Raw genomic sequence first — 16,061 nt, forward strand, 5'->3', positions numbered from 1 at the left:
GTAATGAAAGCATTAAACAACACCATGAGCAATAAATATACATATAAACAAAGTATACTTACAACAAAACCCCAACATAAATGGTTACAAAGAGAAAAGGAAGAGAAGAAAACCCAATTTCTCGCGGTGTCAAACACGATCCAATAAGCTCCCGACTCCGGATCATCCATGAGCAAGCCAAAAATGTTGTCTTCTAAGCTCTAATGACCAAAAAATGAAGGTTGATGGAGTTGGGAACAAATACCCGAAAACCATAACCTAAAAATGTTTTTTTTGCCCATTTTAACGATTTGTTGTCCCAGGCGATTTCGCTTAGCGAGCTTAATCTCGCTAAGCGATAGCAGAAAAAAACCAAATTTTGTTTTCGCCATAACTTGAGAACCGTAACTCCGAATTGCGCCCGGTTCGAAGCGTTGGAAAGCTTATTCAATGCTCTATCTAAAAATGGCAAAATGGCACCCAAATTGATGATTTTTATCATCCTTATTTTAATCCTTATTCTTTGATGAATTGATTCCGTTGCTCAAAATCGCGCGTTTGAAGCCGTGTCTTCGACACTTTATTGTCCATGCTCCAAATACGCCTCAATACCTACAAAATGAATAGAAAACTATCAAATGGTACATAAAGGAATCAAAACACGAGTATAAACAAACTAAACGTATTAACACACAAAACGGGGGATTATTCAACAGAATTTACACAAAAACACTATAAGTGCCACAAAACTAGGGGTGGCAAAACGGGGCGGGGCCCGCCGGGCCGACCGCGCACCCGCCAAAAACTGGCGGGTTGAGTTGGGATTTTAGGATCGCCGCTCGCCAAAGCCCGCCCCACCGAAACCCGCCGCCCGTCATACCCGCCCCGCCAAAGCCCGCCGCTCGCCAAAACTCGCTCCTCCTCCAAAACTCACTATTTTTTTTAGTTAATTCTAGTAACTGCAATTCTTGATGGTTTATTTTATACATTTATTTATAAATATATGTAATATTTTTTAGAGTAAATTTGTTAAAAAATTACTTTTATAAAAAATTGTTTTAAAAAATAAGTGAAAAGTTTAATTAAAAGGTAAAAAAAGCATATTAATCTATTAAAAAAAATATAAATAAAAATAGGCGGGTAAGTCCGCCGCTTGCCAACCCGCCATCTTGGCGGGGCGGGCATGATTTTGATGCCCATTTTACTTGGCGGGCATGCCCGCCCCGCTTATTTTTTGGCGGACATAAAGCGGGGCGGGCAGCGGGTGGGGCGGGCGGCCCGTTTTGCCACCCCTACACAAAACTATATATACAAAAGCACTACAAATTGGAACTTATCAGTTTACGTAATCGATCAAAGAAGTTATCATGCTTATGCTTTTGAACAGGGGCCTTTGGAAATACTTGTCATTTTTATAGCAACATCATCAAAGCCTTTAGATATTATTAGTTCATGAGGCTTTCCTGGATCCTTGATTTTGGCTTTGAGTGGCTTATGCATTTCCAGAGTGATGAGTAGGAGTGGGAATAGGTCAGGCCGACCTACAGGGGCCTATGGCCTAACCTATATAAGGCCAGGCCAGGCCAGGCTTATTTAACATAAAGGTCAGGCTTAGGCTTTTTTAAAAGCCTATTTAATAAAATAGGCCAAGCTTAGGCTATTAAAAAAGCCTATCAAGCCTTATAGGCCGGCCTATATTTTCATGTATATTAAAAATAGGCTAAATACATCGTCCTATATTTGCATGTTATTTTTAAAAAAGGATAAATAGGCAAGCCTATATATATGCACATATATTAGAACAAAGGCTAAATAGGCCGGCATATATATATATATATATATATATATATATATATATATATATATATATATATATATATATATATATATATATATATATATATATATATATATATATATATATATATATATATATATATATATATAGGACGACTTATAAGGTTTCTTAAATAATATGCATTAATTGAAAACCATAATGAAAAATAGGCTTTTAAATAGGCTTTAAGGCCAGGCCAGACTCTTAAAAAGGCCAGGCCATGCCAATAAAGAGAGCCTATTATAGGCCACAGGCCAGGCTCAGGCCTTTCAAGTTTATCGTAGGTCAGGCCCAAGCCTTATAAAGTCTAGCCTATTTGCACCCCTAGTGATGAGCAAAGAAAATAATTCAGAGTGATTGGGTTTAGTAGGTACCTTATTAGATATTACTTCTTCCTTTCTTGATTTCGAGATTGCTTTTACCTCTAAAGAGATGTCTTCATTTGTAGTTCCACTGCAAGTCATTTTATCTTTGTTAGCCTGGTCTTCTTATGACTCTTCTTCTGAAGAATCAGAACCTTCCCATATTGCCATCAGCTTTTTATTGCTTTTGTGAGTTTTCTTCTCAGGTTCATCCTTCTGAAGTTTGAGACAAACGTACTTGAGATGTTCTGGCTCGTTGTAATCAAAACAGGAGACTTCTTTGCCGCTGGACATTTGTTGATCAGAACTAGAGAATCCTTTATTCAGAATTCTCCGTCATATAACCAAAGTTTGAAACCTTAAGGATGTTGAGTCAATTGTTTTGTCATCCTCCATTTAAAGACTTCATATTTATGAATCAAGACTGGCGCCTTGGTCTTCTTGACTTGATCATTTCCTTTATGATTCATTCTTAGAGAATCAAATATAGACTTAACTGAGTATTTATTTATAATTTTCTCATACTCAATGCAAGGAATGGAATTAAGCAAGATGGTTCTTGCTTCATAATGATTCTTATGGTTTTTCTTTTGTTGATCACTCATATTTTTTCTCAAGCTGCTTTCCATTTTCACCTATAGGATGTTCATAGCCATCTTATTCACACATTAAAGGTGCGAGAAACACAAGAAAGGGGGTTTGAATTGGGTTGCACCAAATATAATCTTTTTGCAACTCAAAATACAAAGTTAACAAGTGAATAAGAATAAATGAGCACAATTATTTTAATTCTGGTTCACTATTAACAAAGTTACTCCAGTCCACCCCCAAGGTGATTTTAGCTTATAAATAAAGACTTAATCCACTACAACCAAATTGATTACAGACGAACATACTGACCGCAACCAATTCCTTCTTGAAACTCCTGACTAGCACCTAACCTTCTCAAGGAAAAAACCACGATAAGTTCTCGGCCAGCCTTACTAAAAATCCCAACATGTTCAGCTGATCCTTATCGTGAAACCACTATGACCACTGCCACAATCTTCTCAGGGCGTCTAACTAGCACCTAATCCCTCAAGGAAACAATCAACCAAGTTGATTAAATGTGTATTAAAAAGATACTTCTAGTAAGGATATTAAACAATGTTTAAGTATAACAACAAAAAAGTGCTGATAAGCAAGATACGACCAAAATCTCCTTGCTAAAATTACAAAAATATACAAAGAATTACTTTAACAGAGTTTGTGTAGCACTTTTGTGTAGTTTTGTAGAACTGATTTGTTGATTTCGTGTGTAGGCTAATGTAGTGTGGCTTTTAGCATATGGATTGATGATAGTTATTTGCATCATAATACTTGTATATTAACTCTTGAAAATTGTGGCAGACTTGATTATTTTTCCCAATGGTTTCAAATCATTGAAGAGTGGAGTAGGCATAAGGAGATTGGTTGATGAACCACTATATATCTTTGTGTATTTTCTTCCTTCCCTATCTCTCTTTAATTTTCATTGTTTAGCATGTAGAAGTCAAATCATAGCATGATTTGTATGTTATTTGGGTTAGATCATGTTTGTAGTAATTTGTTGAATAAGAATAGGTCTGTGTTGCATCGAGCCTATTGAATCATGCTTAAGTTGATTGTGTTTAAAAAATGTCTAAGTTGAAATATTAAATTGTTTAAATTAAGCAACTTGAATTTTCCTAGTTAACTCAAGTCATTGTTTGATCATTCTCTTAGTGATATCATTGAAATACATTGGTTAGAATCCATAGTGATGAGACTCTATGCTTCCAAGTTATGTTGTTTAGCTTCCGCCACCAAACTCTGATTTTTGTATAGAAAATTTTCAAATTGTTTAAAAGGGGATTGGTTTATTCAACTTTTCCCTTCTAACCATTTTCATACTTATATTCCCCACCAGTGCTAGTGAATTTGTTAGTCATGATTTGTAGAGAGTCGTTGGATGCATTTACCTTTGAGATCTCTTGTGATCATAAGAATTAAAATTTTCATGCACTAGGAAGATTATGGAAGTAGTAAGACTCCTTCCTGGTGGTTTGGTTGGCTTCTATTAGTTGGTCCATGATTGTTTGGGATCGATTTGGTCGGGTCCAAAGATGATGATTATGTTTTTTCCTCTGCCAAAACTGTGTTCCTCTTGTGGGAGCTTCCTAGTGATACCCAAGACTTGAGTTAGGTTATAGTCTATAACTTATGGCTAATGGCTGATGATAGATAGTTTATAGTTGATGGTTGATGACTGATAGCTGATAAGTTGATTGAAGTATTTGATAAAATTGACGATTCAACTAATTTTTAATTGTAAAATGACATAAAAGACATTCAATATATATTTATTTTATTTTAAATTAAAATAAATTATAAAGGATAAAAAATTATTTTTGTTAGAATAATAAAGATAAAGTGGAAGTAAAAATTTAAGCTATTAACTATAAACTAAAACACTATAAAAAAATTATATTTGGAAAATAAACTATAAGCTATTAAAATAAAGACAAAAATATATCCAGGGTCCTTTCAATTATTTTATTATAAAAAGTTGGTCATTTATGTTTTTTCGCTACAAGTTAGTCCTTTATGTTAGTTAACGTCTGCACCGTTAACCCTTTTCACAAACTCGATTCTATAAAAGATGAAGTGACACTAATGGTATTGATGTGTCACTAAACATATGTCAGAGACCATCATTGAATCATAAAATTAAATTTTCACAATTTTTTAGTGCATAAAAGTATTTTTAAACTAATTAAAATGCATGCAAAATGAGGAAATTAAAGAAAGAATAGTAAAACAAAAAAAATTCTCAGAAAATTACACAAAGTGTAAAATGAGAAGAAATATTTTTCAGAAATTATTTTATAATTTTTGGATAAAAAACGGGTTTAATATGAATTTTAAAAATTAAAAACAAATTAAAATAAAATTAATAGAACAAACTAAAGGAGAAAAAGGTCATTGGGGTGCATACATTACTTAACATAAATGAACAACTTGTAGGAAAAAAACATAAAGGACTATCTTATTACAATAAAATAATTTAAAGGACTCTGAATATAATTTTGACTAAAATAAACTATAAACTCGTGGTGAAAAGACAAGTATCAAATAAATCTAAATTGTCACATAAATTGATAGGTTATACTATGATCACTATTATAAGCAAAAAAAAATAATATTAAATTTTGATCACTATTATAAACAAAAGTCATTAACTTGTAGACTAGTTGTAGCAACCTGCCCTAAAATTAAAGGTTTAGAGTCGCCACCTATTCTGAAGGGCGAATAGGAAACCCTACGTAGTTATGAGATTCAGGGCAAGTTATTATAATCAGGTCGAGGGAAGGTGTTAGGCACCCTCAACCCTTTCCTATTGGCTTCGAATCTAAGGTAAAGATTTATGGCTAAAACATCGAGGTTTAATAGCTAAAGAATTGAATAAGGGGAAAATTGAGATTTTAGGGAAGGGGACTCGCCTTGTTGCCAAGTGCCTACGTATCTCCTTAGGGAGAATCAGAGTCAACGTAGTTCGGGCACATGATTGTACGCCTTAGAATTGAATTAAATGTGGTTTGAAGTTGTTTTGAAATTGTTTTGAAATGCGAATGTTCGAAGGTATTTTGAATTACCTTATCGTAGTTGTGAACATTGCAATGCTTGAAGGGATAAAAATCCGTAGTATTGTGGTTTAGTGTATTTTGAGTGTTTTGGGCGTACAACCCTGATTTAATATGGCACTATTAACCGCAACGATCAATAGATTCGATCGCCATAGTTAACAGATTAGTAAAGGATTGCTGGCAATTCTAATCGATTGATTCGATTATCACTTTTAGCAAATTGATGTATTTTAATTATTAATTTATTAATTTATCGTTACCCCTCATAACCGATAGTTTCGATTACAAATAATAACGAATTGATAAGGGGAAATGTGCTAATCATCATAACCAATAAGATGGTTAAAACCACTTAGCAAAATAAATTTATCTGAATTTTAATTTATAGGATTTGATTAATTAAATTAATTGATTATTAACCATCGCGACCAATAGATTTAGTCGGAACGAATAATAAATTAAATCCTAATATCTTTGATACTTTGGGCAAATGGGATGGAGCAAACCCTAATATCTTAATGTATTTATAAGGGTTTTTTATTATAATTAAAATTAATTAGATTAATTAATCGGGCAAATAGTCGAATAATCGGAATAATCGAGAGAATATAATTCCTAAAACCCAATATATACCTAATCCTAATTCTAATCCTAATTAAATTAATTAACTAAACCAAATATAATTAATTATAAATTATTCTAAATATTTAAATAATATAACAAATAAATATATAAAAAAACCTGGTTTTTATTGTGTGTGGCAGCTCTATGGAACTCCATGATGCTCCCTCAGCCCCTGATGCATTGGATTTTACCTGGGTATGATCATGTGGTACAGATCCGAGGATGCACCGTGGTCCTCCTTAAGCTCTGCGTATGAGATCCAGAAGCAGAATAATTCGAAAAATGAGTGGGAGCCAGGTATCGAACCGGCGTCCTCTTGATCACCAAGACATTGCCTTACCATTCCAACCACCTGCGTCAGATGTATACTACAGGATCGTATGGCAATCATATATGAAAACAAAATTCCTCTTTTTTATTTCAAGATCCCCACGCCTTTTACCTTCATAACTAAGTTCCTCACTGACAATTTCCTTTAACCCAGAATTGAGTCCAGATCTCCTTTCTCCTCCCCATGGCAACTCAGCGATATCAACACACACAAAAAAAAACCGAGTGAGGCTCCGTCGGGATGGTGATGATGGTAGTTCGATGAAGGCTATTGTTCAGCGCGAGGCGGATCGGGATCGGAACAGTCCGTAATGGTGGCTGGATTCGGTTGCGAACGGAGGCTGCGGAAAGATGTGGCTGCCGGCGTTTTCCGGTGACGGCTGGTGACGCGATTGTCGGTCTCGCTGCGGTGCGGTGGGTGTTGGTTGCACGTGATTTGACGGGGTTGTCGCCGGAACCCGCAGGTGGTGGTGAATCCGAACTCACATCACTTTCTTGACCTTTATAGTGAACACAGCAACATGTATCTCTAATACTCAATAGTCACCCAGAAAACAATACTTAATGCAATTTTGTTAATTGAGTTTTTGATGATCGTTATTGTTTGTTTGCAGAGAAGAAATACAAAAATGTTGTGGTGTATCTGTACGGTATCAATCGTGAAGAAGAATATGAGCATTGGTATGAGGGACTCTTGTTGTATAATCGTATGTACGTGAGGGTTAGTGTATATAATTGTATCGGCCTCCTCTAACTGACAAGAAAAACACCCTATTTATAATGTTTAGATTAGGTTTCTTTTTATTCTTAATGGGCCTAATACCCAATTAAACTAATAATTATAAAAAGACTAAAAAATAAATCCTAATAAAACTAATATTAATACTAATCCTAATAATAGCACTATAAATCCCTAACGACAATTCTACTAATAATATTAACAATAGTTAATTAGTAAAATTAATAATATTAATACTAATGATTAGTAATAATAAAATTAATAAAACAAATGTTAGTAAAAGAACTATAATCCCAGAAAAAGATAAGATCCTTGTGATAATTGGGCCCAAGGTTTGGATTCCAAAACATCTGTTAATCGCACCCCACTTTAGCTCAACCTGATTTATAAGAGAGCGAGTTTGACAATAGAAATGTCAGACCCTGTGGCTCTTAATTTTGACTCTTGATGTGTTAAGAGACGTAGATCTGATCGGGCAAATTTTGGGGTATGACAGCTGCCCCTGTTCAATCTTCTTAAACCGGAAGAGTTGGATAGGCACGTCTGCTTATCATGATCTTAAAGGTAGAAGATGATTGAACACTGAAAATGCCCTGAAATTTGCTTTTGTCGGGAAGAAGTTCTGTGGGAGATGGGCTTACAGATGCCACCCAAGGTAAATATCATTTCTCAGGATGTGAAGCAGATGCTCTCAAAAGGAACCAGGTGATTTGATTGTAGCATGGCCTGAAAAGGCAACCTGAATTTTATGCAATGTTATGATGCATGCGATGTATGATGCAGTGAGCTTCTCAAAATAAATGAGAGCGGTGTATGTATATGCAATATGTGTGAATGAGGTATGTTAGTTGAATGATGCATGATTATTAATTAAAGCATGCTAGTAGCTCTGACAAGAAAGATAACCCCTTCGATTGTTATTGATGATGTTTTGGAGAAGATCACTGCCGAGGGACCAACGTGATAAACCCAATTGAGAAACTTTTGTACACCCCTTTGTAAACTCCTTTGTTGTAAAATTCTTTGTGAAACTCTGTTTGCCTGGAAAAGCTCCTAGAAAGGATGGAATACGTCTTAAAGAAGACTGCCTGGAAAGGCTCCTAAAAAGGATGGAATATGTCTTAAAGAAGACTGTCTGGAAAGGTTCCTGAAAAGGACTGATAATATTCATTTGATTGTAGAATGACCACTACGTGGTTGAACTGCATTGATAACTCCGTGTAGAAAATCCTGATATGGGAAAATAAATCCCTGCACCGATAGGATCATTTGCTATGATTATAGCAAACTTACCTGCACCATTAGGATCATTCGCTAGGGTTATAGCAAACTCACCTGCACCATTAGGACCATTTGCGAGGGTTATCGCAAACTCACCTGCACCATTAGGATCATTTGCGAGGGTTATCGCAAACTCACCTGCACCAATAGGATCATTTGCGAGGGTTATCGCAAACTCACCTGCACCATTAGGATCATTTGCGAGGGTTATCGCAAACTCACCTGCACCATTAGGATCATTTGCGAGGGTTATCGCAAACTCACCTGCACCATTAGGATTATCTGCCCTGGTTTGGACCGATTTCACCTGCACCATTAGGATCACTTGCCCTGGTTCGGACGAGTTCACCTGCACCATTAGGAATTACCTGCCATGGTTCTAACAAGCGTACCTGCATAAGAAAGATTCACCTGTTTGGAGACTCACGACTCGAGGGTCGGAGAAAATACACCTTTCACAACACGAGGGTTGGAGACTCACTACACGTGGGTCGGAAAATACACCTATCACAACACGAGGGTTGGAGACTAGGCTTTTGTAGTGTGATTTGAATTTTGACGTAACAGTCAGACGGGAACTGACTACCAAACGAGAATTGGATTTGATGGTTTTCCAGGACGAGAACTGGACTTTGTAATGATTTTCCCAGACAAGAACTGGACTTTGTGATATGTAGTATGTGAATGCCCCAGATGATATGCGTATGCTAATGCGTATGTATGTATGTTGATGTTGATGCTGATGTCATCCCCTAGATTTTATCTTCTTTGTTTAAACCATATTTGCACCTACACCATGACTATGCTTATGCTTGCTTTGTAATTTATGCTTATGTATGCGGGTAATACTTATGTATATGTTGATTGATGAGTGGAACGAAGTAATGTCTTCTATAAGACTACCTGAAAAGGTTTCTGGAGTGGGTGTGAATGTTTATCTTTAAAGAAGACTATCTGAAAAGATTTTTTTTAGGATAGAAATTTGTCTTATAGAAGACCGCCTGTAAAAGCTGAGAGATGTCTTAAAAGGACTTCCTGAAAAGGTTCTTAGAGTAGATAGAAATTTGTCTTAAAGAAGTCCACCTGACAAAGTTCTTAGCAAGGAATGAAGAATGTCTTTAAAGACGACTACCTGAAAAGGTTTTTAGCAGGGTAGAAATTTGTCTTAAAGAAGACCACCTGGAATGCCCGAAAATGTTATACAAAGACTACCTGAAAAGGTACTTAGAAAAGGAATGTCTTGAAGAAGACTACCTGAAAAGGAACTTAGAAAAGGAATGTCTTGAAGAAGACTACCTGAAAAGGAACTTAGAGAAGGGAATGTCTTGAAGAAGACTACCTGAAAAGGTACTTAGAAAAAAGAAAATGTCTTGAAGAAGACTACCTGAAAAGGTTTTTTTTTTGAAAGGAATGTCTTGAAAAAGACTACCTGAGGAGATTCCCGAAAAGGATGACAATTCGTCTTGAATAAGACTGCTTGAGGAAACTCCTAGAAAGGATCGTGAGATTTGTCTTAAAGAAGACTACCTGAACAGGTTGGAAGATGTCTTGAAAAGACTACCTAAAGAGGTTCCTAGAAAGGACTGTAGGATTGGTCTTAAAGAAGACTACCTAAAAAAGTGTGGTGTAATGTATCGACCAATGTATGTAATGCATGATTTATATGTATTCGCGTGATACTCCGATGATAGGTTGTTGATAACCAAAGCGTATATAGCTCGCTGGAGTTGCAGGTTTGTTTGATAAGATGGGGTGTGATGCTAGCGCGATTTCCCAATACCTGCTTTTGAACTTTGAAGATCGTAGTTAGGAGAAAGATTTGTTCGAGGTTGTACAGTGTGAGAACACCTTTCCCTTAGGCTATGCGCCTTGCCCCAGTTTGCCCCTTTGAATTACTCCACGCCTTTAACCTTTTGGATTGTTTACTTTATGGATTTGATATCCAATGCCCCAGATGTTTAGTGGAGAAAGATGCCTATGATCTCCAAGCCATGAAGGAAGTGCCCCGAGCAATAACCTTGTCATATGCTTCGACGTTTACATTGCAGGGTATGCTTTTGATCTCCAGGATATGGAGGGTTATCCATAGTGTTCTATCCTTTGTATTTGAATTCTACCCATGTTTGACATGCCCCTGTTTGTTGTTGCTTCGAGATGTGCCCCAAGTCGATTGAACTTTAGGAAGAAATGCCCCCAGTTAATAGGATTTTTGCTCGTATGCCCCTGCGATCCTCGAGTTTTTGCCCCTGTTAAGGGGAACCCCCTAGATGTGATTCCCCCCATTCCAGAGTCTTTATTAGAAAGACCGCCTTTGATTAAACCAATTTCGAGGTCTCCTCGATGCTAAGTGTATATTTATAGACGGCGTTGTACCATTTGAGAAGTAGCTCCAATGCAATGTGTATGCAAGTTTTGAAATCAAAGTCCGTTATGAATTAGGACTGGATGTTTTTAGAAATGAATGCTTGAAGAAGCGTAGTGATTTGAAATAGTTTTAACAAACTTTAGGAGTCAGTATAACAAAATCCTGCTTAATATGCTTTCATAGTTAACCTTGCCTCAATTAGGATTTTTGAATGTTGTATCTTGGCCTGGTTCATGTTTTAAGAAACAATGGATATAAGGCTCAAAATTTTATTTATCCCACCCCTTTCTCCTTGATGTTCTCCAGATCCTAAAAATTCGCCTAATCCAATGAATGTGCTTTGTTTGCAAGAGAATCGCTTCAGTTTTGATGTTGAGCAGAAGCCATAGTAGAGATCCAAGCACTGATGAAAAATGTTGTAAAGATCCAAGCGTTTATGAGAAGCTTCGATGATTTAGCAGTCACAAGATTATCCTTTGTATTTCTCCTTTGTTTTCCCCTTATTTTTGCATGAACCAACCCTTTTGAGTTTGATCCATCGGGATGCCCTAAATTTTGCCTAAGTCATTTTTGTTTTCTTTTATGAATTTTTCCGTTTTGACTTAGCGGGCGCTTTTCTCCTTTTTCTTTTGAATACTCCTTTTGAGATTGATCCTTGGATATTGAATGTTGTGACTGCTATGTTGATTTTGATTTGCAAGCTTCGTCTTTGATACTTCCTCGATCTTGAATGATGTAATGAGGAAGAAGATGTGCTCGAACCTTTGCTTTGCTTGATCCTTATGCTTGAACCCTTGCTTGGATTGACTGATTCTCTTGACAATATAAATACACCCTTGAATTAATTGAAGTCTACCCTGCCCCTGGTTAAAATCAAGGTTTATTTGAAAAGTAGAAACAAACTCCAACTCCTGGCTCGAGGGGGTAACGAGGGATTAACATCCTTATTTCTCCACTGTTTGCGAATTGAAGCAATGCCTGTGCATCCTCGGCTCGGTCTTACCTTGAAAGCATATGTTTAGCTGGACTTGGTTATTTGTATTCGTCATTCTCCCTCCAGTTTGTTAATAAAATTTGAAATTGAAAGTCGTTGTAGTGAGCGAATGAATCGATTTCAAAACCTGCATACTCATCCCATTAGAATTGCTAATCCGAAGGTACAACTTTTATCCTGAGTGACACTCAGCAATCGTAGGGGTCGAAATTCTGAGCATGGTAAACACCTATTGATCCTAGGGACAACCTCCTTTGTAGATCCATCGACTTTGTTTTACTCCTTAGTTAATGAACTTGTAGAAGTGAGGGTAATCTCGAATTCTCCTTGGACATGTCAAACCTGTTGGGAATAAATCGTTAGCGGTGGGTTTTCGTCGTATCGGAATTTCATGAGTTTCCTTTGACTGAACCTCTTTTGCTTTTCCTAAGGATAATATCACCTACGACCCTTTTTCCCCTTGGTGTGGGGTTGACATATGTCGCATTCCCTCCATCATAGTCATGCATCTTCGTTCAGGGTCTTGCCCCAGTTGGACTAATCCTTGCCCCTAGGTTATCGTAGAGCGTCCATATAAGTTTGATATGTTCTAAGACGAACCCCTTTATGACTAGATACCCCTTGAGTGTATCTATGAGGGAACTCTTTGTTGAACTAATCCTTGCTCGGTGACAACCTTTATTGTATTTATAATCCTGTTATGACAAGGCATGGACATGCGGCTGGCGTGGCGGAAGGCATCCTTTTTTCCTTAGTAAGACTAAGATCCTTCTCAATAATTTATCCTCCTTTCTCCATAGTCTACGATCCTTTGATTTTCTTCGGGAATTTTGGGAAACCGGCTAGCACGGTAAGTGTGGGTGCGGGCGAAGATATGAATGCAAATGTAAATGTCAATGTAAATGTATGGATGCATGAAAATGCGAATGCATGGGTATGCGGGACTTCTTGTATTGTAACTCCGTGTATGCAATGCAGACGTATGACGTATAATCCTAGGGATAGCCTTAGAGGCGACATTAGACCCTCGTGGAATCTTTGTAGGATAAACGTTATGACACGCTAAGGGAAATCCCTTAGATTCGGGAGTATGCATAAGGTAGCGGCTGGTGAGCGTTCAAGACAGTCACCAAGTCTCATGGCCATCGAGAGGCTAATCAACGTGTCCCAATGAAGTTGTCCTTGGTGGGGAGGTTCTTTATGCGGAACACAACCTATATAAGGACGATATCGGGTGAAGGGAGATCCCCACAGGCTAAGGATGAAAGATGTAAGCACGGGGTGACCGTTCTAGACAGTCACTAGATCTCATGGTCATCGAGAGACCAATCGACGCGCATTAGTAAAGATGTCCTTCGTACGAAGGAAGTGATTTTTATAAATAGAATTCCTACAGGCTAGGGAATGCGTAGATGGAAGCACGAGGTGACCGTTCGAGACAGTCGCTAAATCTCATGGCCATTGAGAGGCCAATCGACGTGCGTAAGCGAAGATGTCCTTCGTGGGAAGGACGCGTAGTTGTAGATACAAGGATATAAAAATAAAATCCCTACATGTTAGGGAATGCATAGATGGTGATGTCCTTCGTGGGAAAGATGTGGTCTTAGAAATTTGAGTCCCTACAGGCTAGGGATTACGTAGGGATACCTGCAAAATTGCAACGCATACATTCGTGGCATATAAATCGCAAATATATATCAAGCACAAAAGCACGAAAGTCCTAGGTTCATAGGTCCGACGTAGCGGCTCTTGGGAGCCAACCTTTTTATAGGGGGGTTCTAGAAGGTCTCATGGGGTCGTTCGTAGCCTCCGAGACTTTTTGTCTCTTCGGATTTTAGAACAACTCATTTTATCCATGAGGTTCGAATTTTCGGGGTAGGTTCTCGGAGAGATCAGCTAAGTATCCAGTCCAGCCCTCCACAAAGTCAAGCTTCGTTTTGGACCTTTCCGAATACCCAACCCAATCCGAGTGGAGTTATCAGTGAGACTCGTAGGCGATTCATGTCCCCTTTTGGTCTCAAAATTAACTCCCACACTTAAGGTTTAACCGACATAAAAACAAAGCATATATATAATAATAAAAGCAAATATTTTCAGGCAGATAAACAAACATAAAACAGATAAATAATTTAATAATTTAATGTTATTAAAAGATAAACCTCCCCCAAACCCTAAATGTGGCAAATTTGCCAACCCTAAAATGCGCCACAAACCCTAAACCACAAACCACAAACCTAAACCCACTCAAGCCTTAAGAGCATAATAATTAACCTAATAGTGTTGTCCCCAGCAGAATCGCCAGCTGTAGCAACCTGCCCTAAAATTAAAGGTTTAGAGTCGCCACCTATTCTGAAGGGCGAATAGGAAACCCTACGTAGTTATGAGATTCAGGGTAAGTTATTATAATCAGGTCGAGGGAAGGTGTTAGGCACCCTCAACCCTTTCCTATTGGCTTCGAATCTAAGGTAAAGATTTATGGCTAAAACATCGAGGTTTAATAGCTAAAGAATTGAATAAGGGGAAAATTGAGATTTTAGGGAAGGGGACTCACCTTGTTGCCAAGTGCCTACGTATCTCCTTAGGGAGAATCAGAGTCAACGTAGTTCGGGCACAGGATTGTACGCCTTAGAATTGAATTAAATGTGGTTTGAAGTTGTTTTGAAATTGTTTTGAAATGCGAATGTTCGAAGGTATTTTGAATTACCTTATCGTAGTTGTGAACATTGCAATGCTTGAAGGGATAAAAATCCGTAGTATTGTGGTTTAGTGTATTTTGAGTGTTTTGGGCGTACAACCCTGATTTAATATGGCACTATTAACCGCAACGATCAATAGATTCGATCGCCATAGTTAACAGATTAGTAAAGGATTGCTGGCAATTCTAATCGATTGATTCGATTATCACTTTTAGCAAATTGATGTATTTTAATTATTAATTTATTAATTTATCGTTACCCCTCATAACCGATAGTTTCGATTACAAATAATAACGAATTGATAAGGGGAAATGTGCTAATCATCATAACCAATAAGATGGTTAAAACCACTTAGCAAAATAAATTTATCTGAATTTTAATTTATAGGATTTGATTAATTAAATTAATCGATTATTAACCATCGCGACCAATAGATTTAGTCGGAACGAATAATAAATTAAATCCTAATATCTTTGATACTTTGGGCAAATGGGATGGAGCAAACCCTAATATCTTAATGTATTTATAAGGGTTTTTTATTATAATTAAAATTAATTAGATTAATTAATCGGGCAAATAGTCGAATAATCGGAATAATCGAGAGAATATAATTCCTAAAACCCAATATATACCTAATCCTAATTCTAATCCTAATTAAATTAATTAACTAAACCAAATATAATTAATTATAAATTATTCTAAATATTTAAATAATATAACAAATAAATATATAAAAAAACCTGGTTTTTATTGTGTGTGGCAGCTCTATGGAACTCCATGATGCTCCCTCATAATTCGAAAAATGAGTGGGAGCCAGGTATCGAACCGGCGTCCTCTTGATCACCAAGACATTGCCTTACCATTCCAACCACCTGCGTCGGATGTATACTACAGGATCGTATGGCAATCATATATGAAAACAAAATTCCTCTTTTTTATTTCAAGATCCCCACGCCTTTTACCTTCATAACTAAGTTCCTCACTGACAATTTCCTTTAACCCAGAATTGAGTCCAGATCTCCTTTCTCCTCCCCATGGCAACTCAGCGATATCAACACACACAAAAAAAAACCGAGTAAGGCTCCGTCGGGATGGTGATGATGGTAGTTCGATGAAGGCTATTGTTCAGCGCGAGGCGGATCGGGATCGGAACAGTCCGTAATGGTGGCTGGATTCGGTTGCGAACGGAGGCTGCGGAAAGATGTGGCTG

This window comes from Vicia villosa, unplaced genomic scaffold (genome assembly GCF_029867415.1).
Source record: "Vicia villosa cultivar HV-30 ecotype Madison, WI unplaced genomic scaffold, Vvil1.0 scaffold8, whole genome shotgun sequence".
Classification (NCBI taxonomy): Eukaryota; Viridiplantae; Streptophyta; class Magnoliopsida; order Fabales; family Fabaceae; genus Vicia; species Vicia villosa.